At 44.6% G+C, this 27,576-nt stretch overlaps 1 protein-coding gene across 8 annotated transcripts in view; it reads right to left on the bottom strand.

Annotated features, from left to right (window-relative positions):
• LOC115646061 (poly(rC)-binding protein 3-like) overlaps positions 1–27,576 on the bottom strand; it is a 519,652-nt gene that overhangs the window by 269,506 nt on the left and 222,570 nt on the right. For 7 of the 8 annotated variants that reach the window (XR_003998920.1, XM_030551519.1, XM_030551520.1 and 4 more), the window contains exon 2: positions 5,337–5,447. The gene's annotated coding sequence lies outside the window, so the exon portion shown is untranslated. Of the gene's footprint in view, positions 1–5,336; positions 5,448–26,921; positions 26,943–27,576 lie in introns of those variants that run through there. The other variant, XM_030551511.1, reaches the window with a different exon arrangement.

Here is a 27,576-nt window from a genome sequence, read left to right as displayed (position 1 = left end):
CAGCCACTGGCCCAAATAAATAAATAAACAAACCAATCAAGAACGTCACTTTTCGCAGGATAATGAAATGGTTTGGCTCTTTCCTAATGAACTGTACTCTTGGCTGTTTGCCCATTCAGAGCCAGATAAGACAAGCAAATAATGTGTTTGCAATTGTCTTTTAAATGGACAATAGGCTGGTCAGTGTTTTTTAGTCCATCTGAGTTCTAGTAGCCTGCACTTAGCATTCAGTCAGAATGGTTTCTATGGTCCACGTTATCGCAGAGTGTGACAGCCATGCTTTGGAAGTGCTACTCTTCTCCTCAGAAAGTCATTGAACGGTGAAGTCCTTTGGGCTTATTTGAATTTATAGCCATTCACTGGAGTTACGCAAAGCCCCAGGAGGAGCCTCCAGGGAACCACATGCCTTCAGAAAATCACAACAATTACAGCAACTGAGTAGTATGAGCTCCCCTGTGAGTTTGCTTTGCCCTGGCACTTGTGTGGCTAGCAGCCCTATCTGGGACAGGCGTTGGACTCACAGGGAGCTTGGGGAACTCAAAACTCAACAGGGCACCTTTTAGAGGAGCCCAATTTCTTCTATTATTTTAAGAAGCACAGCATTTGTTTACTATATATATGCTAGACAGACAGATCCTACACAGCAAGCCCTCCCCAGCCCCTAATGCCCATTATGAGCTTGGTCCGGACAGAGGAGCGTTGAGGATTTCAATAACTTGGTCCTGGGATAGGGGTTGTTATAAAATTGGATGGGTGGGGTTCTGTGGCCTGCCTTGTGCAGGAGGTCAGACTAGATGATCAGATTGGTCCCTTCTGACCTATGAGTCTATGAGTCTCTGAGGTGCTGAACATCCACAGTTCCCACTGAAAGAAATGGTCCAAAACATGAAGTCCTTACTCAGACCCAGACTGTGTCTGGCCCTAGCTAGGAGGGAATGAAGGGAGAAGGTGCAAGGAACCTTCTCCTAGAAACAATGTCTGTGCTTGAGAGAGCACAGAGACCACTCCCTATTAGCTTCCAAGGGCCAAGTCACATCAAACCACATGCAGAGGGAGAGAATGCAAGCGTGAGAGAGCGGACTGCAGCATCCAAAGGGATGGTGCAGCTTGTGCTCTCCCCTGTACTTCATGGAATACACTCCTGGAGCTACCCAGGCCACAGCAACTCTGCCCTGCTCTCAAATAGGACCTAGTCCCAATCTGGCCCATTGTTTTTTACTCAGTTCTGACTTAGATCAAACTGTGAGTGAAATGAAGGGTTGGTTGCAGGTGCTCAAAATCTCTTCAGATCAGGGCCTTTATTTGTTATCCTTATCAGCTCAGGCAATGAGCGGTTTATCAGATTTGGACAAATATGCACTGCCAACATCAAATGAATGCCTATTTATTCAGAAGCATACTCCAGTTAGCAACTCCTACAATTAGAAGAAAGGATGATTAGGATCAGAAACATATGTCTGTATAATTGCACTTGTTACTGGATCACAGGTTAACACCATTTATTTATGGATTTTCTGGAGTGCATCTAACTCCTCCCCTTCCCCACGCCATTTTTTCTTTAACACACACTGAGATGCACTTAGGCTTTATTCTGGGAGACGCCTGCTAAGATGATGGTTAGAAACCTAAGAAAAATATCAAAGTGTTAGTATAAATCCAATCTGGGGAAAATTAACAATAGAAACATACATTTGATTGAATAAGTTTTTATATTAAGGTACCACAGAGCACCCTCATATACAAATTGTATTTCTAGGAAAATGTATATTAGCATTGCTAAGTTACTTTAAATAAAATATACAGTACTGTACACATCATGAAAATCTGGACTCGGAATTTTGAAGGCAGGCTTCTGAACCCTCAATAGTCACCAATTACTAACAATACCAAAGCTACCTGAAACCTTCTCTCGTCTTCTTTAAAAAAAAAATAAAACAAGCCACAGTATTTCCTCTGTGTGACTGGGTCTCAAATAGCTTTCCTCTGGAATTCCCCTAACACAATTAAAATATGTTATTCATCATATCTTCATTTCTGCTCACCAGTCTTTTTCTTTCCCCATTACAAATAGTTTCTATTTAATGCTAAGCTAAGTTTGTCCGATGACCTTGGGCAACGAATACTAACACCCGTTTAGATCCTTCAGCAATAGTTTTAGTGGCAGCAGGTCTTAGAGAAATATGAACACACTGTTGCATTTGTATTACAATTTATATTAGGGCTGTCAAGCAATTAAAAAAATTAATCACACTACTAAACAATAGCAGCTATATAAATGGTAAATAATAACATTCTTTAAATCTAATTTTCTTATCTCGCTACATATGATATTATATACTGTGTATTGTTATGAAGTCTCATTTTTTGGAAAGAAGTAGCTAAGGTTAATTAATTATAGCAGGTAAAAACTTTTGCTACTCTAGTAGCTCTATTATACGGCTTAAATTCAATTTATTTTGTGCATCTTTATTCCAGAAATGTTCAGTGGCAAAATGTGATAATGTCCTACTATTTCACTACCTATCAGCACAGTATGATCAAATAGGATTGCCAAAGCTGAAGAAGCATTAAGCCATGTATTGAGTTTCACAACACCCACAGCATGCTCTGAAGAGGAACATACTCCAACAAAAAGCAAATAACATAATATCTACTGTAGTTATATACAGACACAAAGAGAGAGATACCTTAGCCTAAGATGCATTGTAGTGATATGAAAATCTTCATTGCTATATAGGTGGAAGAGACTCTGGGATGGATTTTTTTAAAATATATTTCCTCAGTTGGGAAGCAAAGGAGAGTGGTTTGTGTTGTTTATAAATAATTTTGTCTCTTACAAATGCAGTTTCATATAAACCTAGCTCTTTAGTGATGGGGGAACTTCAAAAAGTTCTGAAGTTCACCTCAGTTCAGATAAATCCTGAGAAAATGGGATGTTTGTTTGATGTTGAGCTTATTAAACATCCTGAGGATCCTCTCTCCCTCCCTTAATCCAGCCAGATCCCTCTCCTTTCAACTTTTATGATCCAATCCTTTCCCTTTAACACCTAACTCCCTCTCTAATCCTACACAGGTCTTCCCATCTCCCACATTCTTATTCCCAACAAGTTACTGATTCTCCCAACTTCCTCCTCCTAAATCCAGTAAAGCCTCCCAAATCGCTGACTCTGTTCCTCAACCTTCCTAAGGCCCCCTATATTTTTGAGAGAGAGCACCACAGGATTTGTCTCAGTTCTGATGCTCTTTGCTAGCCTTGGGGTCCCTTAAAAAGCTGGTCTAACAGGTGGTTTGCTCTTCCCTTAGGATCAGAGTCAAGGACCCGGTAAGGTCCTCCTCCTGTTCTCTGGTTTACCTACGACAGAGACAGTGCCGTCCACAAAGCCAGGGGCTAAGTGGAGAAGGAGGTGACAGAGTCCCAAAATCTTTGATGGCTTGTCTACTTAGCTTTTGTTCTGCTTTGCCTTTGGGGGCAGGGACCATCTTTTGTTGTGTGTTTGTACAGGACTAGCACAATGGGGCCCTGGTCTGTGATTAAACCTCCTAGGTGCTACTGCAATACAAACAATTGTTACCAAAACTAGCTATAATAATATAAACACCTTTAAGCTACTGTAACTGCATTCACGCTAGGCGATTGCAGCGATCTAGATTTTTTCCTCTGGATTTAGTTAGACTGATAAAAAAAACTGAATGCAGACCAGCCTGAGGGCTAAGTAAGGTTGTTTAGGTGTGGCGAGAGCTGAAAATATGACACCACTGATGTCACTAGCTAGTGAAAAGATGGTCAAGAGGGGCTCTGAACTGGACCATCAAATGATGCTCAGAATACTGCAGTTGGAGTTGAATCTCAGGTCTAATGCCCTGCAGAAAGAGAAGCAACACAGCAACACAAGGAATCTCAAAGAGCAAAGAGCCCCTTACCTAGGTGCAGGGCTGGTGCAACCATTTAGGTGACCTAGGCGGTCGCGTAGGGCACTGGCATTTGGGGGCGCCATTTTCTTTGGCAGCAACCGCAGCGGCCCGATCTTCAGCCGCTGGTCGCCGCTGGCATTTAGGCGGAGGGAGCTGGGGCAGGGAAGTGCAGGGAGGGCCGCCTGAAGCAAGTAAGGAGGGGGCAGCATGCAGGGGAAATCCCCACCCCAGCTCACCCCTGCCCCGCCTCCTCCCTGAGCATGCCATGGCCACTTCACTTCTGCCGCCTCCCAGGCTTTCAGTGCCTAAGCTGATTGGCGCCGCAAGCCTGGGAGGCGGGAGAAGTGAAGCAGCTTACCCCTACCCCGTCTCCTCCCTGAGCAAGCCATGGCTGCTTCACTTCTCCCGCCTCCCAGGCTTGTGGCACCAATCAGCTTAGGCACTGAAAGCCTGGGACGCAGGAAAAGTGAAGCAGCCAAGACGTGCTCGGGGTGTTCGTGCGCGGAGCAGGGGTGAGCTGGGGCAGGGAGAGTGCCTCAGGGCGAAGGGTGGGGAGCTGCCGCGGAGGGAGTGCCTCAGGGTGGGGGCGCAAGGTGGAAGTTTTGCCTAGGGCGTGAAATATCCTTGCACCGGCCCTGCCTAGGGGCTTGATAAGGAATTATTGTTGCAGTTGATTCTGTTTCACTCTGACCCAGGAAAGTACCTCTTTCTGGGGTCACTGTGGCTCAAGTCTGAACAAAATTTAGGATCTCATGGCCAAAAAAGTTCACTGTGAAAAATGCTTTATTGACCTACCTACACTATAGTTACAACTGATATATAACCATATATGGATATGTCCAAAGTCATGGTTAAGGTCGCATTGATACTACAAATTGGAACCATTTTGTAACTGGATCTTGAGACAATCATATTGTAACACAGTAACCTGCCTCAACTGTAGTGTAGACAGGCCTTAGTCTACTTGGGAGGCAGGAAATTTTGAATTTTTTATATTATTCACCGCCAATCATTTTGTGGAGCTATTTTGGTCTCAGTTCCACACTGAATTGCTCTCTTTTCTCTTGGCAGGTCAGCAAATAATGGATTTTTCAGTTCACTGGCAATTTTGAGACATCAAAATTTGTTTTGAGTTGGACCAAAACCAATTTTTTTGAAATTTTTGGTGGACAGAAAAGTTGAAAAACAATTGTTTCGGGCTAAATAAAACACTTCATTTGAACTAAAGTGAAAAGTTCCATTTCAATTTTGAGCACTTTTAAACATAGTATTGCTGTCAGATCTGCATTTTCCCCTGAAACGAAGTTTTTGTTGAAAAATTTCACCCAGCTCTAGTCATGATGGCAGCCAGTGCCAGAAAAAAGAGAGGAGAAAAGTCAGGAATGGAGGGCAAGAAAGAAAAGTAAATAAAAAAGAGGACTTACTTGTAAGAAGACCCAGTGGTGTTTAAGAAACTTCTGTCAGTCCTTCCTTGCAGTAAGTACCCGTGCACTCAGTTAAGGTAGAAATCTTTTAAAGTTATAATTGACTATGTTCTGAAAAGAAGAAGATACAAGGGCATAGCAATTATTTCAGCCATCAAGTACTGCAATTAAATGACACTAAGGTTTCTATCTAAGGTTAAGTAATGTCATGAGAGACTTTTCTATTACACTGTGGAATGTATATAATGTTTCCAGCCCTCATTCAATGATAAACCACATGACACAAGGTGCCCACAATCCCTACCCAACCTGGGTGCCTGGAATGCAGTCCCAGAAGCGCACAGCACTGGCTAGCATGGGTGGCAGGTTAGTATAATTTTTGGGGGTGCCCAAGTGGATCTGTCCGATCCATAGGATGGACCAGGGCAACTGCACCGGGCCTCATGCTTTGAGGGGCTCTGTGCTTCAGGGGGATGTGGGCTCCAGGGTGGCCTGGGGGGTTAGCAGGGTGCCTGGCGCTGACAGCAGCGAGCAACTCTGCTCTGCCCCGCCTCTTCCCACCCCACCCCCACACCACCTCTTCCCTGAAGCCTGTTCCCCTGAGCAATACCGGGAGCTGGCAAGATGGAGCGGAGTGGGTTGGGGCCAGGTCAATTGCTGTTGCCAGCACCAGGCCCCCCCGCTAACTCCCCAGGCTGCCCTGGACCCCGTGACCCCCTGAAGCACAAGGCAGGGGTAGGCACCACCATGTTGTGCGACGAACACTTGACAAAATTACCAGACTTAGTGATGGACATTCGGGGTGTGGCGGTATTATGTCATTCAATCATTCAACCCATTAAATAGCACACATTTTGCCACACTGAAAAAAACCAACAACAGTAACCTAGCTAATAATAATAATAATAATAATAAAAATAAATTCTACTCATAATTAATGAAAAATGTTTGCATCCTGTATATGAGATTATATGAGAAATGAAAATGAGCTTGCTTTGGGATTTTGCAAGGCACTTATATCATTTAAACACATTTGGTACCTTGAATAATGATAACACTTCTTGCAAATCACATAAATAGAGAACCCACGGTCCCCTTCCCTCACCCCATTGCAGAGGCACAGGGGTTATTGCTGGCTGCCCTAGGGCTGCAGAAAACCCTATGGGCAAAACATATGAAAAGAAGAGGATTAATATATACAGACGGCTGAAGGGGACTCCCATATTGCATTAATTAACACTTAATAAATACATCAAAATTAAATACATTACAGAGATAAGAACCTGTAATGACAGACTTTATTTCATGAGAAGCTCCAGAGAAAGAAGACCCTGAGGGAGTAATGGTAGGGGCAATTCTGGGGAGACCAAAGGGGCTAGTAGAGGGAGCAGACAGAGAACAAGGGTAGAGGCAGAGTCACGGTAAGTGTGACCCAGTCTTCTGCCTCGCTGCTGTGGGTGGAAACACTGATCACTATCTCTATAAGATGGAATAATAGAATGGAATGCAAGGAAGAATGAATGACTTGAGGACAATTTCCTATACAGGATGGTTTGGTCCACAGAAATAAAAATCTGTGGTTTTGGACAATGGAAAAAACCAGGTAAATTCAAGTGACTTTTAAAATTGCCTATGAAACTGAGTTAACAAAATAAATGAGCTTATGAACAACCAGAAAATATACTTCTCAAGCGAAAAAAACTATAAATGGACTTCTTTGCAAATAATTGTAAGTTTTCTTACAGGAAAAGCGACAGACTGTCTGGAAAGGAAGCGTAGATTGAATTACTTGCCTCAGTGAAATTAAATATCCAGAGAATTGCTGTGCCTGTGATGATGATGATGACTGGGGCTTGCTCACCTGTGGCTCCCCCTCTCCGTGCTGTGGAGGCATGGCCAGGCAGATCTGCATCTGCATGCAGGTGCCATCTCAGGTGCAGCTCCCATTGGCCATGCTGGCCAATGGGCTGGTGGGAGAGGAGACAAAGTGAGAGATTGTAGGGAGCTCTGGAGCAGGGGAGAGGGGAGTTGTGTGGCACAAAGGGGGGTCTCTCTAGAGAGAGGACACAATGGCACATGGGTCATTGGGAGTCTCTTGGGAGAGCAGGGGGTTGTGTGGGTCTCTGTGGGTCTGGGGGAGTGATGGACGGAGCCAGCCACAGCTCAGGTCTTTTCTGCTCTGCAGGGTGTGTGTGTGTTGCTATAGCCCCCTCAGGAAGTCCCCTCTGTACTGTGTATTTATGACACCCTGGGTTGCCCATCACTGCTCCTTTCACCCGCCCCCGGCTCCATCTGTCTGTCCCTACAACCCCCCGGCTGTGTCTGTGTGTCTCTGACAGTGACAGACTCCTGGGGCTCTCTCTGCCTGCGGCTCCCTCCCCCTCCCTGCTGTGGAGGCATGGCCAGGCAGCTCTGGCACCGCCTCCTGAAGCTCCCATTGGCTGGGGTTCCCAGACAATGGGCTGGGAGCCAGGTCAGTGGTGGGGCCTCGCTGCAGCATGCAGTGACTCTGGGGATGGGGGAATTGCTTGTGGGGAGGCAGGGGAGCTGCCCCCGAGGTGAGAGTGCTCCACATTGCCAACCCATGGCACGGGGCCCCCCGAAGCACAGGGCCTGGGGCCCAAACATTGGTGGATCTGGGCCCACCTTCATGAATATTGATGGAGCATGGGCACCACGGGCCCATATAACTCGCCGCTGTGCTGGCTAGGGTAGGGTATGGTCAGAATACCTAGGAGATATAATTCAGTGCATCCTCTTGAAAACCTTCCACTAGTTGGGCTCCTGTGGTGCCTCAGCAAGCTGTTCTACTCTGGTAGAGAGAACAAAGAGGTGGAGCCTCCCAGTTTCCACTTGTGTTTGGTGTATAGGTGAGTTTCTTCAAGGATAGGTTAATTATTGCCTTAGTTGGGCATATGCATTGTAACCTTGAAGCTATTTGCAAGAGATGGATTAGGGTTTTCCTGCAGTCCTTTGTCCTTTTCCTGTAACTGGTTCATCAGGATGGCGTGTACATCCCTCAGTGTTTCCTTCATGTTATTTCTTATGTCAAATTTTTCCTCTTCCTTCTGTGTAGTCCTGGCCACAGCAGGAGGGATAATGATACAAGGAGTGGCATTGCTTTCACATTCCTGCAGCTGAGAGACTCAGAGGTGGTTCACTCTCACATGTACCCAGATTGGAGGTTAGAGGTGCACATTTGACAGACGATCCTGTGACTGCTCCAGAAGGATCACCTAGAGGAACCGCAAATGAGTGCTCAAGGGGCCAAGTGGTCAGTGCAACTTACCCCTTGTCCCTCTGTTGGGAGTGGTGGTGCAGTGGCAGTGCCCGGTTCCAGACCCCAGGCTAGGAATGTTTTGACCTCCCCACTGAGTCTGGGTCTTTGCCATAAGTGGGAAGTGGTAGAAGGACCCGGACCCTCCCTCTCTACTGGGTCCCAGCCCAGGGCCCTCAGAGAAGTAATATTGGCAGGTTCCTCCCCTTGGAGAGTCTAAATCTGCTGCCCTGGGCTACTTCCTACCTATCTGCTCCTTCAGTTTAGCGTGTGTAGGGGCCGGCCCCTATAGTCCAAACTGCGAATAGTTTCACAAACAACTTCCAAATGAGCATGGCCATGAAAGACCTGCTGGTTTTCAAAGGTGGTGGTGTGGTTGGAGAAGGCACTGCCTCCTGTAGGGCTACTTGGGCCCAGTATTGCCTTTTAACCCCTTCAGGCCCGGTGTGTGGTATGTATACCTTATCACAGTGATATAGTCACTCTGCTCTAAAGAAGCAAGACTCAGAGTGTGGTTGGTGGGAACCCACAAGTAGAACATGGTGCCCCAACTAACATCAGTTTTATGGAGAGTCCCTGATAACGGTTATGGCCTCTTTGTTTCGAGAGGAACTGTGATTCACTGTGAAACATGGCAACAACTATCTATTTTCATCTTTGTTTAAAGAAGCTGCCACCCTTTTGATCCCCCTAAAACAATGTTTCTGTCCCTCTTTTTTGACATGCCAGCAGGAGAGAATGAATGATATAAGGAAGGAAAATGTTTTCCAAACACTCAAATCTGCCCAGAATGGTCAGGAATAAACAATGAAGCCTGGTCTACGCTACAAAGTTAGGTCAATGCAAGGTATACGTCGACCTAGTTGTGCATGTGTCTACACTTAAATTTGTCTCTCACCAATGTAAGTGCCCTATTACGCCAACACTAACACCACCTCCTCGAGCAGCATAGAACCATGGTCCATGTACTTAAGTAATGCAGTGTCTACACGCACGCTGCGATGACCTAGGTCAAGACTAACTGTACTCCAGCAGCTGTCCCACAATGCAGCACACTGACCACTCTGGTCATCATTGTGAGCTCCATTGCCAAGGGGTCACTCAGACCAGAAGTCCCTCCTCCCCTTTAAAGCCCCATAAATTTTTAAAATTCCTTTTCCTGATTGGCTTGGTGAGTAGAAGAGGCTGCATAGGTACGGCTCTGAATCAGCTGTAGAAACATTGACATCTACACGCAGATTGATCAGGGGATGCAAAAGGAAATGAACAGGAACCAGCAGCAGTGCCATATGAAAGCCAAGAAGCTGTCAGAAGGCCAGGGAGGCCAATAATCAATCCCATGCCAAGTTGCAAACCTGCCACTTTTACAAAGAAGTGCATGCCATATTCGGCAGACACTCCCCCTCCCCCCAACAGCATGAGGGCTCCCTGCCGTGAACAGCGAGGAGGAGGAGGAGATGGTGGTGGATGTAGAAGAGGAGTATGTGAGATAGGCGACTGGGGGAACCAGCTGCACAGTGAGCCAGGACCTCTTTTTGACACCACCACAGTCCAGCCAATCCTACCGGTCAAGCACAGGCAAGCCCGAAGCAGGGGAAGGAACTACGAGTAAGTGTGTAGATAAATTTCCAATTACAATGATGACACCCCCGAAAGTAGCAGGACACATCTTTTGATTTTTCTTTAGTTTACTCGTGCTAGAAGAGACAAGGATGCAAACAAGAAAGGCAAAGTTGCTTATCTGCTTTTCCTTCGTCTCTAGAGTTGGGGGAACATGTGGAATAGTTCATGTGCACTGGCATGTCCCTTGAATCCTCCTGAGAGATCTCAATGAAACTTTCCTGGATGTGCTCTGCAATCCTCTGCCAAAGGTTTCTAAGGAGGGCTGCCTTATTTTGTCCTCTGCAGGAGGACGCATTCCGATGCCATTCAGAGATAATTTCAGCAGGCATCATTGCAGTAAACAGGCAAGCAGCATATGGGCCTGGGTGACTTCGGGACGCCAGCAGCAGCTGTGCTCTTTCTGCCTTTGTTATCCTCAGGAGTGAGATATCAGCTAAAGTCATCACTGCCTGTGGAAAATGGTGCCAGTATTCAGTGCCATTGTTCTATACTACTAGAGTCATGCAATGGAGCAACTCCCTCTTCACTTTCCCAACCCGCAGCAGGCTATACTCTGTTATGATTGTTGCTGTGATTCATGCTGTGGACAAGCAACCCCAAGCAGAAGTGAGAAGGCAGCGCCTAAAACTTTAGGGGAATAATGGGAGTGAATTTAGCGTTGTAAATTTCGTTTGCCATAGTGACTACACTGACAATAGTATCTCTGTGTTTTATCTGTATCTGCTGCCATCTGTATCTTCAGGGTCTCCCCCTACACATGGAACACCTGAGTCAGATAAGGAGGAGAATGAAGAGGACTCAGGATAACATATTCAGTGAGATCCTGCCAACCAGTGCTGCACTGGACCTCAAGGATCAAGATTGCAAACAGCCTCGAGAAGAAAACAGTGGAGAGGAGAAAGGACCAGGAATCCCAGTAGGTAAAAGGAGAGAGAGATGCACAAGGACATAATGGGGCTTCTCAAGCAGCAAACACAGATGCCAAAGAGTCTGGTGAATCTGCAGGTTCAACAATCACATGCTCCCTTCCCTCTGCAGCCCATGAAGAATTCAATATCAGGACCTCCATATAACCCTACCTCCAATGTTCCACATGGCATCCAAGGTCGCTGTACATTGCCAAGAGTCTCAGTCCTATGTAGCAGGAGGCGATTAATTGCCCTGCATATTTGCATGACAACAGTCCCTGCAGTGGATTTCCCAACTTCAGAATGATTCCTGGCTAACTGGTAGCAATGTGGCATTGCAAGTTTCCACAGTGTGATCGCAACTTGCTTCTCCATGGTCAGTGCAGCACTCATTCTGGAGGCTCTGCACTGCAGGGTGGCGTGAGCTTGGGTGTACAGATGCAGGAATGTGGCCTTGCACATCCAAAAGTTCTGTAGCCACTTATCCCAAGCCCACATTATGATGCCATCCATTCGTTTTGGCCCTATCATGCATTGCCAAATCTTCTAAAAAGATAGTGCATTGAATGGTGGCAAGATGCACAGTGGGATACCTACCCAGGGGGAGCCACACTTCTGCATTAATACAAGCACTCTTGGTGAGTGCACACACCACCAACACAAGGAGACAAGCATACACATGCAGAGGTGCTGTACTAACTGCAGCAGCTGTGTGCCGCTGTAACTTGAATGACATAAGTTTGTAGTGTAGATGTGGACTAAGAAATGCAACAACTTTCCAGAGAAAGCTGACACAATAGCTACAAGATAGAATCCACGGTTACTACTGCTTCAAGAAACCTGAGCTCCAAGTCCCATAACCACAGGTTTAAAAACATTGTAAATTGTTCATAATGTATGAACAGGTAGTTACAGTGAACTCACTAATTGAACTCACTAGAACACACCATTAAACTGGAACTTAAGTGGTTTCATTAAAATGCCTTTGCTTGTGGTACAGGGCTCTGATTTGCCTGCAAAATAATTTCCCACAATAATCACATTTAAGTATAAGATCAGGGGCAGTGCTGGGGGGAGTGTGGGGGCCATAGCTACCCAAAAATTTGCCTTAGCCCCCCAGTAGCCACCCATTCTAGTGCAAAGTTCAGAGCTGGGTGCCCACAGGGTGGGAGAGTGCACCCCAGAGCCCCTGCCACAGCTCCCTCCCTGCGCTCCCCTCCCAGATTTGCTTAGCACGAGCTCTAGCTGCTGCTGCTCTGCTTCCTGGGACCTGGCCTGGGGGCACGAGGCCATCCTAGGGCCTGGAAGTAGGAGCGGCACTGGCAGCTCACCAGTGCCTTTGCCTTGTGGGGGCACTTTGGCTCCAGAGCCGCGGCCCTGCGAGACACCAGCACAGGGTTAAAGTGGCACCAAATGGCTTGCTGACACCGACCGGTATGGCAGGAGGCTGTGGGAGAGTTGGGTGGGGGGGTTCGATGAGTGGAAGCCTCCAGCTCCCCAACCGCCCATCCGAGTGCAGCCATCCTCCAGACAATGCAACTCATGATGCTGTGAGCATGAGCCCTCTGGTTTGGGGTCCTGCTGCTGGGCCTGAAGGTAGTGTCCTGCCAGCAGAGTAAAGGGGGACCAGAGAGAGGCGCACTGGGTGCAGCAGATGCCTTCCAGGGGTGGGACAATGTGTGTGTGTGTGGGGGGGGGGCTTTGGCAGAGCCTTGGAGCAATCCCTGAAGCAGAGACTCCAAAGGCCTGGACACACTGGAACCAGCTAAAAATAAGGGAGAGGGCAAACCCATCCTCAAGCCCCTCAGCCCTGTGCCACTCAGGTAGGAACCCCACCCCCGTTGCTTCCCTAGTTCTCTCAAGTCCCTTCTTGTATCATTACCTGTTTTCCCTTCCCTTTACTTAATACTTTGTCCAGAAGCTTTAAATTTCCGCTAGTTCTCTTCCTGAAAGCCAGGTTTTGCTGGGAAAAACCAGCTTCTACTTTGTTCAGCAGGTTCTGGGGCGGCAAGTACTTGCCCCTGTTCATCGTTGGGGATGGGGTGCTATGTCTCCAATGCTGGGAAATGAACTACTCTGCTAGAGCCAGGTGGGCTTGTGTCTAACGGGAGAGGATGTGTCTCCTTATCCACTCCAGTGGCTTCAGATATTGGAGTCAAACTTGGGCTTTGGTGAAATTAATGTAGTATATTTAGCAGGGTGTACCTTTGTCATCTTCTTCATATGACACAATCCAGCCAGAAGCACCAAAGTTAGTTTATCCAAATTATTTTAGTTCTATGCATTGTCCTAAACTGGTGACTATTTATGAGGAATAGCCAAATGTTCCTTTTATTTAAAAGGTATTATTAAATAACTTAAATGGGAGAGACATTAGCCTTCTTTCATCACGGCAGCATAACTGGCTATTGCAGTAAAGCTGACCAGGATTATTGGGGGAAAATATTATTTAACTCAAGTAGATTTTCAGATGAAAATCAAGCCTAACTGACCATTAGCCATAGTTCATTCACCCATATATATACATTAAGGGCCTGATCCAATGATTTCAATATAAAGCCTCCTATTAACTTCAGCGAGCTTTGAATTAGACTCTTGGTAAAAATACTTGGAAAATCCACATAAAAAATTGATAGAATAGTATGTTATATGCTGACCCATTACAATGTATTATGTACACATTTTTAAAAGCATGTCTTATGTAAATATTTGAGAATTTTAAATACTCAGCTTGTTAACATGATAGGCTGCAAGAGAAAGTAACAATTTAATTCATAATTAGAACTAGTGTAATAGCTATTTTTATGTATCTCACTTCTCATATTTTGAAGGAGTGAGATTATGGAAATATGTATTATTTCAGCTCCATTGCATAACACTGCTGCTATACTTAAAGGCTCTGTAACTGTTCTATTTTATATATCTCAGCCATTAAGATCTTATCTTTTAGGCATAGATACTTGCTCCAGGCTGCATTTTTGGATTAAAGAATCTTAGTCAAAATGATATTTTTATACAGTTTCTTTCTTTCTTTCTTTTTTAAAGACTATCTATTTTTGGAGTTTTGTAAATGCAAAAAGATAAATGAAGTCCTTTATGTACGTATGTAAAAAGTGAGTTTATTTTTTTTTAAATAAAGAGCCCAAGACCTTTTTACACAATCAGCATAAAGAGGCCTTGACTTGGGAGTAAATGATGTTCACGCCCACTGTACGTACCCACTTTACAGTCAGAGCAGTGGGAAAAGGCCCTTAATGTAAGTGAGACTCAGTCCCTAAATGTTTTCATGTCATTTGACCATTATGCTGATTGGTACATAGGAGTAATTAGTATTTAAAACAGTATCTTAGTATTAATTTCTGCCCTTGGACACTGAAGTGCTCCTCCCTTTGAGTTAAACAGGTGCAACAAGAATACATCCATGGTCACGCTTTGACCCTTAATAATAGGCCTTTATACACTGATTGTTATTTGCCAAATACTGTCCCTTAGATAGAAATAAATTAATTATCAATGCCTCGGGTACCCGAGTGACTGTTGGTCTGTCCAGCATGGGCACTGAGATTCCAAATGGATCAGGTCACAGATAACTCCCAAAACCGAGAAGCCCTCACTTGTGGAACTCATCCCCTGAACCTCAGGGGCTGTCCCCAGGAGTTAGTACAACACCTTTCTGTCTGGGTCAGCTCATTGACTCTCATTTTCAATAACTCTTTATGTGGTTTATTTTTACTATTTTAAAAACCAGAATGGCTATTACCTGGCCCAATTTGTGCCAGTTTTATTAGTTTACAGTATAATGACAGATGTTATAGGACTCAGTTCTCCAAGATGCTATGCTCTCTGAGCCTGATCCTTTAGAGCACATAAACATGCTTATCTTTAAGCTTTAAGCATATCTTTAAGTGCATGTATAGTCAATGGGACTATTTGTTCTTAAAGTTAAGCCCAGTTTTAATTGCTTTCCTGAATCAATGCCAGAATGCTCAGCACCTTAAAAATGTTTTGAATGTTCAGATTATATCTATTTAATTGGGTCTGGATTTGACTGGAATGGAAATAGGGGCTTGATGGCTAGGGAAAAATGTGTATTTATTTTCCTTCAGTTGTTTATTTTGCTTTAAACACTAGTGTGTGGGTGTGGTTTTTCCCCTTGTCTTTTTATATCCAAATGGTTAATTTTAAACTATAATACATTCACTGATTTAAAGGAATTAGCTATTAGTATTATTTAACCAGTATTTTTCCTCAGAAGTTTGTATTTGTTTATTTGTTATTGTTGTTAATATTATTAGTTTATTTATTTATTGGCTTAGGTTTTTTGCTATTAATTTTTTGTGACTAAATGTTGCACCATTGAGCTGCCATAGATGAAGTTGAAAACTGATCTGTCTGTATATATTTTTATTCTCCTTTTGACGAGAACATCAATAAAACACATTTATTAAGAAAATAAGTATAGCGCAGCCCCTCCAATTTTTTGTCTAGCTTATCTCATTCCCCACACTAGAAAGAGGCTAGTGCCACCCCGTATAAGAGGATAGTATTTAAAGGTGAGAAGTGGTCACTTGTAGCATTATAGTTTTTCTACCAACCCTTTCTTTAGAGACACCTTTTTAAGTATTTTCATAACTAGGTTTTAACAATCCTCATGCTGACATTTGTCATCAGAGATCTTACCTAGAAGCAATCTAAATAGACCAGACAGACACAGGGTGGGGGAAGGGGTATAACTACCCAAGAAGATGATAACTTTTTCCTCTATCAAACCCTAAATGAATATGAAAATAAAAGCCTTAAAGAGATACAGATAAGAACTTTAGGCAGGTCACTGATTATATTGACATGCAGAATATGTGACCAGACTGTTTGCCAAGAGTTGGTGCCTAATCTGCCCAGAACTAGGCAGAACTTTTTATTATATTATTAAAGCATTTTATTGAATGTAGCCCTTAATCTCACAAGAAGCATCCGTTGTCAGATAAGAGCAGCTGACTGAATGGTGGAACTATCCAGCTCTTAACCTGATCCCTGTCACACTTGAGTAAAGAAAATTTGCAAAACTGGGTCAAATGAATAAGAGGCTGCCGCAGACTTGAAGCAGGCCTGCTTACTCACTCAAAACCGTTCCCTTTCATTGAAACAGTCAACTGAAAGTGACATTTTCACATACTCTATGCTCTGTATATAACTGGAAAACAGTGTACATCTCATCTCCATAATTGTTGAGATGAATGTTGTTGAGTACACATTAAAGTGCTTCTCTCTTCTGGTTGGAAATATCCACCGGATGACAGTGTGCTGGGATTTCCAAAGGGAGTTCACACTGAGTTGACTCTGAGTGCCAAACCCCCTCAGGCCCATTGCCTACCTGAAAAATTGCACTGATTTAAGTTAAATTAGTATCTAAACCAATGTAGTTAAACTGATATAAACCGCTGTGCAGACAGTTTTATATTAGTTTCAGAATGGCTTATTCTGATTGAACTTAAACCTATTCGTAAAGGCTTGTCTACATGGGAAATTGACTGGAACAGCTAATTAACTTTAAATCACACCATACCTTATTCCGGAATAACTCCCTTATATAGACAAGCCCTAATCAACTTCAACCTAAATTGATATAAGCTTGGTTTAAACAGGAAACCAGGGTGTCCACTCAGCTTTTTGTACTGGTTTAACTAAGGGTATTGCTGAGGGGGACGGAGACACCCATCTGTCGCCCTGACCGTTCATCCCGGGAGGTATGCTGCCTACCAGAGGCCCATATCCGAGATGTTACAGAGGCACTGTCGAGGATTATCCAGCCTTCTAACTACTACCCCATGTTACTCATCCATGTGGGCACAAATGATACTGTGAGGTGTGACACTGAGCAGATCAAGAGTGACTACAGGGCTCTGGGAGTATGGGTTAAGGAGTTTGGAGCGCAGGTGGTATTCTCTTCAATTCTTCCTGTCGAAGGTAGAGGCCCAGGCAGAGACAGATGCATTGTGGAGGTGAATGCCTGGCTGCGAAGATGGTGTCGCCAGGAGGACTTTGGCTTCCTCGACCACGGGATGCTATTCGAGGAAGGACTGCTAGGCAGAGATGGCCTTCACCTTTCGAGGAGGGGAAAGGCCTTATTTGCGCACAGACTGGCTAACCTAGAAAGGAGGGCTTTAAACTAGGTTCGACGGGGACAGGTGAGCAAACCCCACAGGTAAGTGGGGAACAAGACCTGGGAGATGGGTCGGAAACAGGAGGGAGCATGGGCTATAATGGCAGAGAGAAAGGAGGGTCAGGGCAAAGCTGGGAGGCAAGATCAATCCAGTATCTTAGATGCCTATATACAAATGCAAGAAGTATGGGTAATAAGCAGGAAGAACTGGAAGTGCTAATAAATAAATACAACTATGACATTGTTGGCATTACTGAAACTTGGTGGGATAATACGCACGACTGGAATGTTGGTGTGGATGGGTATAGTTTGCTCAGGAAGGATAGACAGGGGAAAAAGGGAGGAGGTGTTGCCTTATATATTAAAAATGTACACACTTGGACTGAGGTGGAGATGGACATAGGAGATGGAAGTGTTGAGAGTCTCTGGCTTAGGCTAAAAGGGGTAAAAAACACGGGTGATGTCATGCTGGGAGTCTACTACAGGCCACCTAATCAGGTGGAAGAGGTGGATGAGGCTTTTTTCGAACAACTAACAAAATCATCCAAAGCCCAAGATTTGGTGGTGATGGGGGACTTCAGCTATCCAGATATATGTTGGGAAAATAACCCCGTGGGGCACAGACTATCCAATAAGTTCCTGGACTGCATTGCAGACAACTTTTTATTTCAGAAAGTTGAAAAAGCTACTGGGGGGAAGCTGTTCTAGACTTGATTTTAACAAATAGGGAGGAACTCATTGAGAATCTGAAAGAAGAAGGAAGCTTGGGTGAAAATGATCATGAAATCATAGAGTTTGCAATTCTAAGGAAGGGTAGAAGGGAGTACAGCAAAATAGAGACAATGGATTTCAGGAAGGCGGATTTTGGTAAGCTCAGAGAGGTCCCATGGGAATTAAAACTGAGGGGAAAAACAACTGAGGAGAATTGGCAGTTTTTCAAAGGGACGCTATTAAGGGCCCAAAAGCAAGCTATTCTGATGGGTAGGAAAGATAGAAAATGTGGCAAAAGACCACATTGGCTTAACCACGAGATCTTGCGTGACCTACAAAATAAAAAGGCGTCATATAAAAAATGGAAACTAGGTCAGATTACAAAGGATGAATATAGGCAAATAACACAGGAATGCAGAGGCAAGATTAGAAAGGCAAAGGCACAAAATGAGCTCAGATTAGCTATGGGAATAAAGGGAAACAAGAAGACTTTTTATCAATACATTTGAAGCAAGAGGAAGACCAAAGACAGGGTAGGCCCACTGCTCAGTGAGGAGGGAGAAACAGTAATGGGAGACTTGGAAATGGCAGAGATGCTTAATGACTTCTTTGTTTCGGTCTTCACTGAGAAGTCGGAAGGAATGTCCAATATAGTGAATGCTTACGGGAAGAGGGTAGGTTTAGAAGATAAAATAAAAAAAGAGCAAGTAAAAAATCACTTAGAAAAGTTAGATGCCTGCAAGTCACCAGGGCCTGATGAAATGCATCCTAGAATACTCAAGGAGTTAATAGAGGAGGTATCTGAGCCTCTAGCTATTATCTTTGGGAAATCATGGGAGACGGGGGAGATTCCAGAAGACTGGAAAAGGGCAAATATAGTGCCCATCTATAAAAAGGGAAATAAAAACAACCCAGGAAACTACAGACCAGTTAGTTTAACTTCTGTGCCAGGGAAGATAATGGAGCAAGTAATTAAAGAAATCATCTGCAAACACTTGGAAGGTGGTAAGGTGATAGGGAATAGCCAGCATGGATTTGTAAAGAACAAATCATGTCAAACTAATCTGATAGCATTCTTTGATAGGATAACGAGCCTTGTGGATAAGGGAGAAGCGGTGGATGTGATATACCTAGACTTTAGTAAGGCATTTGATACGGTCTCGCATGATATTCTTATAGATAAACTAGGAAAGTACAATTTAGATGGGGCTACTATAAGGTGGGTGCATAACTGGCTGGATAACCGTACTCAGAGAGTAGTTATTAATGGCTCCCAATCCTGCTGGAAAGGTATAACAAGTGGGGTTCTGCAGGGGTCTGTTTTGGGACCAGCTCTATTCAATATCTTCATCAACGATTTAGATGTTGGCATAGAAAGTATGTTTATTAAGTTTGCGGACGATACCAAACTGGGAGGGATTGCAACTGCTTTGGAGGACAGGGTCAAAATTCAAAATGATCTGAACAAATTGGAGAAATGGTCTGAGGTAAACAGGATGAAGTTCAATAAAGATAAATGCAAAGTGCTCCACTTAGGAAGGAACAATCAGTTTCACACATACAGAATGGGAAGAGACTGTCTAGGAAGGAGTATGGCAGAAAGAAATCTAGGGGTCATAGTGGACCACAAGCTTAATATGAGTGAACAGTGTGATACTGTTGTGAAAAAAAGCAAACGTGATTCTGGGATGCATTAACAGGTGTGTTGTAAACAAGACATGAGAAGTCATTCTTCTGCTTTACTCTGCTCTGGTTAGGCCTCAACTGGAGTATTGTGTCCAGTTCTGGGCACCGCATTTCAAGAAAGATGTGGAGAAATTGGAGAGGGTCCAGAGAAGAGCAACAAGAATGATTTAAGGTCTTGAGAACATGACCTATGAAGGAAGGCTGAAGGAATTGGGTTTGTTTAGTTTGGAAAAGAGAAGACTGAGAGGGGACATGATAGCAGTTTTCAGGTATCTAAAAGGGTGTCATCAGGAGGAGGGAGAAAACTTGTTCACCTTAGCCTCCAATGATAGAACAAGAAGCAATGGGCTTAAACTGCAGCAAAGGAGATTTAGGTTGGACATTAGGAAAAAGTTCCTAACTGTCAGGGTAGTTAAACACTGGAATAGATTGCCTAGGGAAGTTGTGGAATCTCCATCTCTGGAGATCTTTAAGAGTAGGTTAGATAAATGTCTATTAGGGATGGTCTAGACAGTATTTGGTCCTGCCATGAGGGCAGGGGACTGGACTCAATGACCTCTCGAGGTCCCTTCCAGTCCTAGAGTCTATGAATCTATGTCTGCATTAGAAATGCTACAGTGCCACATCAGTAGCGCCACACTTCACTGCCGAAGCGTAGACATTTGGTACAGGAATGGAAGAGGTTCCTCCATTGCTGTAATAAATGCATCTCTCTGAGGTAGCTCAAGGAAAAATTCCATGGTATGAAATTTTTCACTGCCCTAAGTAATGTAGTTAGTCGACCTAACTCTGTAATGTTGACCAGCTCTAAATTAGTTTCAAATCACACCTGCAGTTAAACCAGGGCAACTTTCTTATGCAGGCCAGGTCTACACTACAAAGTTTTGCTGGCATAGCTATGTCAGTCAAGGGTGTGAAAAAATCCACATCCTTTACTGAAACAGCTATACCCTCAACTCCTTGGATGGTAGGGGAGGGAAGAGAAGTTGGGAGCTCAGGTGAGGGAGGAATGGCACCCCCCAGGTCTGCCAGTGCACCCAACCACCCAGTACCCCATAGCCCTACCAGTGTACCCCAATCTTCCTACACCCCCAGCTCTGCCAATGCACCCCAACCCATGCACAAATCCTGCATGCTTTGGAAGTGAACTAAATTAAATTAAGGCCACTTTAGTTCTGAATAACAGCATCCATACAGGGGTTTAATGCAGCTTAACTTATGGTGTGGTTTCCGAAGACACAGTTTGTGGATCTGAAACTAACAATACGTGCACTGTCAGGGTTTCTGGCATGTATATTCTGAGAGAACAAGGAGTACACCATGACAGGGAGCTTGCTGACTGCAGGTGGAGATAGGGCCAGCTCCAGGCACCAGCACAGCAAGCAGGTGCTTGGGGCGGCCAACGGAGAAGGGCTGCCCATCCAGTTCTTCAGCGGCAATTCGGTGGCAGGTCCCTCAGTCCTTCTTGGAGGGAAGGACCAGACGCTGAATTGCTGCTGAAGAACGAAGCAGCGGTGATAGAGCTGACACCGAAGTGCTAGTGACGCCGATTGCGGCTTTTTTTTTTCTTCTTCTGCTTGGGGTGGCGAAAACATTGGAGCTGGCCCTGGGTGGAGAGAGGTGGCCTGCACTGGCATCACGTTTTGCTCACTCTGCAGTGCATTGGCGGTGACTTAAAAAGTTCTGATCTCTCAGACATTGTGGTGATTCACTCAGGTGGACGTGATCTGGGTCTTATTCATGGTGTGCACCTCCTACAGTGTATGAAAGTACATTTGGACTACACCAGAGATGTGTGTCCAGGAGCTGAGATAGTTTTCTTTGATTTAGTTGAGTCTCTGAATAATCACTAAAGCGACAATATGAAAGCTATTACATGTTAGAAGAACACTAATCAGAAGATTGGAGGGTTCACGGCTTACCAGAAAAGACATACAGTATGGCATAGAAACATTACAAGCTCTGACACCCCGCTGTTTCTAAGTACAGGGTACAGCTCTTGAACAACAGTTAGATGATCTCTCTCTCAAACATAAAACTCAACATTTTGGAACACAAACCCTGTCTGGCCCTGCCACAAACTTCACCCTCCAACCATTCTGACACACAGTCCCACTGTAGCAGAGATGCCCTTCGCTCTAGGCACTGCACGTGAGTCAGGTTACAGAATAGGGGGACGTAGCAGCAATTGAAGTATTTGTATACCTGGAAGCAAAGACTTTGGGAGACGCATTCCCCATTTGGGGGTGGGGAGTCCTGAGTACAGTAGTGGGGAGGGAGCCAGGTTGGAGGGGGGAACACAGTGAATGGGCCAGGGGCATGACTGGGGAGGTGTGCCGAAGCAGGGTTGGTGGGATCCGGCTGCTGCATGTGGGGGTGGAAGAGGATGGAAGGTCAGTATGCAAATTGTGGGACATATGTACAACTGCCTTTTAGGCTCTCAAAAAGTAGGTCCCTCAACAGTGGTTTGCATTTCCTTAGGGAATCTGGAGCGGTATAGTCATGATATTCATCTCATCACTATGGCTGTTGAGATGGAATGGGCAGCTCTATCAGTGGAGTTCAGGCTTGTAAAGCTGTACGAGCCAAGAGGCATCCTTCAGATACGAGTGCCTGGAGTTGCTCCTTGTCGTCAGGAAGGTTCCAGCAGAATTCTTATATCTTACAGTAGTTGATGTAGTTGTATTTGGTCATGAGAGCCTCATAATTGGAGATGTAGAATTGGAGCATGGCGGATGAATAAGCCTTGTGGTTGAACTGGTCCAGTCGCTTCCAGTCCCTGTCATATGGGCTTGATCCTGGGTGATATTGGTGCCCCGTTCTGTGCACGGCATTGACAACTAGGGAGTTTGGAGTGGGGTGAGGAAAAAAGAAATGCCATGTCTTTAGCAGGGACATAATATTTCTTGTCCATCTGCTTGCAGGTTGGTGGGATGGATGCTGGGCTCTGCCAGAGCACCTTGGCTGTGTCAAGAAGGGCCTCATTGATAGGGCAGGCTATCTTCGCCAATGTAGAGGTGTGCAGGATATTGAGCAGCTTGCGCTGCTGCTCTTTCACTTCCTCCAGAAGAATCTGGAGGGAGTCTGTGATCCTGAAAAACAGCTCTTGGAAGTGTTTGGAATTGTCTTCTGACATAGGGGGTGCAGGCAGGATAGCCTCATGCGGGAAAAGGAGGAGAAACAGAGCGGTGGTGTAACCTCCTCCGCCTGTTCTTCTTCTCAGTCTGCTATTGGGAGTAGCTCAATCTCTGGTGAGCGAGAGATGGATGAGGATGGCAAGGATGGATGTCTCCAGCTTTGTTCTATGGGAGGTTTTGGAAACTGTGCTCTGTACATGGCCCACACATCCCAGTATGGTCTATGTGGAGGAAGTGGTACATAGGGTTGCATTCACGGTAGTCCGTACGAGGGCCGTGGTTCAGCTGGAAGTTGTGCATAGTGAGGACATGTAGATGATGACTTTTATGCCTGTCCTGAATAGAAGGATGGAACAGGGTATTCTTCCTCTTCCTCTTCCTCAGTGCGGGGAAGGAGGGAGGTGGAAATCCTCAGAGGAGAAAGGGAGCAGTGCTGTGACAATTGAGGTGAAAGGATCATGTGTCTAAGTAGTGGTGACTCAAACATGTCAGATATCATCAGATTCTGAACTCCTGGGGAGGAGGGAGAAGCCTTATCAGCACTGGCGGTTGCATCGATGCTAAGGGAGAGGGGCATTCTCTGGAATAGCCAGCAGATGGAGTCGAGGACTTACTTGATGATGAAGGCTTGCTCGGTGCCAGTAGTTTCTTTGGTGCCGATATAGATGTCGGTGCTGGTGGTTTTGTTGGTGCCGTGATGACTGAAACTGATTTGGTTTTGGTGGTCAGCACTGTTTTTGGCGGTTTCATATAGTGTTTCCTGGTGCCGATAGATGGTGTGGTGGCACGTCTGCCTGTTTAGGATTTTTAGATCTCTCTTTAGGTCTGGTACTGGACGTTCTCAGACAGTCATGGGAGCTATGCCTCATCCCCAAAGATCTCAAAGCTACTGACCTTGTAGGGGATGGGTAGGGTGAACAGATGTCCCAATTTTATAGGAACAGTCCCAATTTTGGGGTCTTTTTCTTATATAGGCTCCTATTATCCCCCACCCCCTGTCCTTATTTTTCACACTTGCTGTCTGGTCACCCTAGGGTTCTAGCAGACAATTCCTCAGAGGATGATGTGGTAGCCTGTTTCTTCCCATCAGCGAGGGAAAGAAAGGATTTCCTCTTGGAAGGATGTGGTGAATGAAGGTCAGTGGATGACCTAATGGAGCCTGAGAGCTGCCTGGGGAAAGTGTCCGGGCAAGGATCCAATGCTGGACACAGAGATTTCTCCATGAGGAGAAGTCTCAGCCAAATGTCTCAGTCCTTTCTGGCCCTGGCAGTCAGGTGGTGACAATGAGTGCATGTCTGTGCGACATGTCTGTCTCCCAGTAGTGGATGCCCTGTGGGTGGCCATCGCTTACTGGGAAGGCTTCATGGCATGAAACACACCTCTTAAACCTGGGTGATCTGGGCATTAGGGTGGGGGAGAAAGCTTCCTGGTCAGGAAGTAGGAAAACGTCATCTAAGCTAAGAACTAATGGGGAGGGTAAGGAGGAGGGAAAAAAGGGTTTGTTGGGTTTTTTTAAAGGAAGATAAGACATAAGGATGGGTGTCCTTAAGCCTCTGACTGGCAGAAGCTGGGAGTAGATGACAGAGGATAGATCACTCAATGATTGCCTATTCTGTTAATTCCCTCTGAAGCACCTGGCACTGGCCACTGTTGGAAGACAGGATTATGAGCTAGATGGACCGTTAGTCTAACCCAGCGTGTCCATACTTATGTCCTTATGAGGTTCCAGATCCTGAAGTACACCGCACACGTACTCACTTCCCAGAAAGAATACCACATGCACACAATTTAAGAACTCCTTCACAGCCTTTTACAACTCACTTCCACACAGGATAACATCTCAACCTCCATATTCACTTAACCACCATTAAAGCATTAGAATCCTCTCCTATCCCACCTCACTGCTCACAAAGTCTTCTGTAATAAACATCCTTTCTGCTACTGACCTATGCTATTCTGCACAGAAATGATTTATCTTGGAGGTACACATGTACCTCTTCCCTTTCCTCACATACAAGATAGTGGGGGAAAAAAGTTCTCATATTGCAGTTACAGCTCTGTCACACACCTCAGAGTAATCCACAGAGCTCACAAAGAGACCCCTACTAAGCACAGCTAACTACTGCCTCCACCATTCAGTATAGCTAGACCTGATTCCGGGCACACTCACTTTACCCGGAGTGCAGATAATACTTAGACTATTCTTATCACCCAGCTCGCCACTGACAATATCCTTTCTAATAACCCCCCTGGGCCCTGCTAATTGTACAGCATACACAACTCTGCATTGAAATGATGCTGGAAGGTACACGTGCAGCTCTTCCCTTTGCTCACAGATGCTAGCAAGTGCAAAAGATAGATCTCCTTCTATCATAATCACAGCTGTCACACACCTCAAAGTAATCCACACGCCCTCATTATCACAAACACATCTTGACAAAGCAGGCCTACCTACTGCATCCCCTAATTAATGTAGGTACATGGAACACCTAACACACTCACTGCACCCAGAACGTATGCAAATAATGCTCATTGGCTACTGCCAGCTCCAGGGATACAGAGGGAAGGTGGCGTTGGCAACCTTTTTTTCTTTTTCCCCTTTAATAGCGTTAGGTGGAATCCTGCGGGTGAGAGTGAACAGACTGTAAAAGGAGGTGAAGAGCTTGTACATTTCAGCAACTGAAGGGATGGCAGAATAAAGGTCTGTGTATTAATGGGGCATATTGGGGCACTGCTGAAAGAGGGCAAGGTTGCTCAGGGAACCTTAACTGTGCATTTCCTGGTTTTCAGAGGTCTGAGTTTGGCTGAACTCAGCATTCTGAAGAGGATTGACCTACCACCAACAAATCTCGACTCTGCAGTCACGTGGGGTTTCTTTTTGCCCCTCAGTATATGTAAAGAATAATACCTGGTTAAGCATGGCTCAGAGGTCACCAGAATATCCTCCCATTTGGTCTGACAGCTATGGGAATAATAATTCTGTGAATGCTTGTCTCAGGAGTGTGCTCCAGAGTGGTCAACCCCCTTTGCATGTAGTAGCCACTGACTAGTAAATGTAAGGAAGTAGGAGGCTCTGGGTGACAGTGTCTAACAAACATGGTACCATCGTTTGAAAAATATTAATAAATTTGCTAAATGGCATTTCTAAATAAAAATATTTAGCCCACCTATAGGATCTCAGATATTTTTGTTCATAGCTCTCAAAGTGCTCTATGAAGATGAGTAAGCACTACTATCCCAATTTTATAGATGGGAGCAGAAGCACAGAGAAGTTAAGTCACTTGCCCAAGGTCTTGCTGCCAATGAGTGGCAGAGATGGGAATATAATTCGGATCCCCTGATGCCTTATCTACTGGGCCACACTGCCCATAAAATAAATCAAGGTTAGTCAAACAACAAGCTATTGTCTTCTACAGATCTTCAACATTTGTGTTCTGTGTACCAATTCTTATTACATCAGTTATATTAGTGACTACAGGAAGCTTACAAGAAAATCCCCCTGTGCCTTGCTGTGAGTTAATGCTTATATCACGAACATGAGATTTGTTAAAGAACAACAATCATAGCAGCAATAAAACCAAACAACACTAAAGAAAAGCCAAAGAAGCATTTTAAGAAGATAATTTTTACGAAGAACTAACCACACATTGGAGATCTGTGTTTAGTGGAAGAAAATAAAATTAACATAGTATTATATTAATATTCAATTATTTTAATTGCAGCACAACAGTGATTAAATAGACAACACATTCTCTGAATCTGTGAGTTTAATTGTTCACTTGCTCATGAAATCAATGGAGTCACAGAGAAAAACCTTATTTATAGACTTCAGTGGAACTACTTGCACGAATAAGATAAGCAGGATTTCACTTAATATGGTCAGTTTAAGATCCCCGCTGCTTATTATATATTAATAGTTCTACTAATAAATTATTCTATAATACTTAAGTTTCATCTAGTTAAGCATCAGTATTGATCTCTGACTACATCAGGTATTTCTAATTAAATGGTATGAATAACTCCACCTTTTCAACTGACAGTTTTTTAAATAATGCACAAAAAATATGAGAATATATTTCTTACTCTGTTTCTTTGCTCCAGATGTAAGGATGACTGGCAATATTTTATTCAGTTCAAACAGTGTGCTCCCATAGTTTGCCAACTAGATGATCATGCAAACCAATAATTTTGATCAATGTGCAGCTTATATAAACAACAAATAATGTGCTGCAATTACTGAGGATATCTGTAGGGGTACAGTTTATAGCAGCAGGCCATTTGTTAGCTCTGTGACCTAGATTTCAGTTTTCCTATATTTAGATAGTTATTTTACACATCTGACTTCCCAGAATGCTCCAGTCTTGCCTATCATAGTATGCAGAGTAGCTTCAACACTGCACAGAAATAAAGCAATGTTTTCTTAAGTAACTGAAACTTGAAAGTTCATTTTACACAACCCCTCCTGGATCTCCAGGGTGAACCAAAGCAGCATAGCCCCACATCCCTTTAGTGGCACAGTATACTCCCACTACACAGCACTTGCCAACATGGAGGGAGGGTCAGGGTCAGGCCCCTACTTTCTGTCTCTCCCCTGTACTGTGTGTTATGCCTCAATGGGCGCTAGGAAGGACTTTGTGTGCAGTTATTGTGAAGTGAGAGCAGTAAGAGTACTTGTACTCTGCCCTACCTTACGAGCCCCAGGAGCATCGAGGTACAATCTGGCCCCCAGAGGGTGCTA

This window comes from Gopherus evgoodei, chromosome 2, assembly GCF_007399415.2.
Source record: "Gopherus evgoodei ecotype Sinaloan lineage chromosome 2, rGopEvg1_v1.p, whole genome shotgun sequence".
Classification (NCBI taxonomy): domain Eukaryota; kingdom Metazoa; phylum Chordata; order Testudines; family Testudinidae; genus Gopherus; species Gopherus evgoodei.
This window is presented reverse-complemented; position numbering and strand designations above follow the sequence as displayed.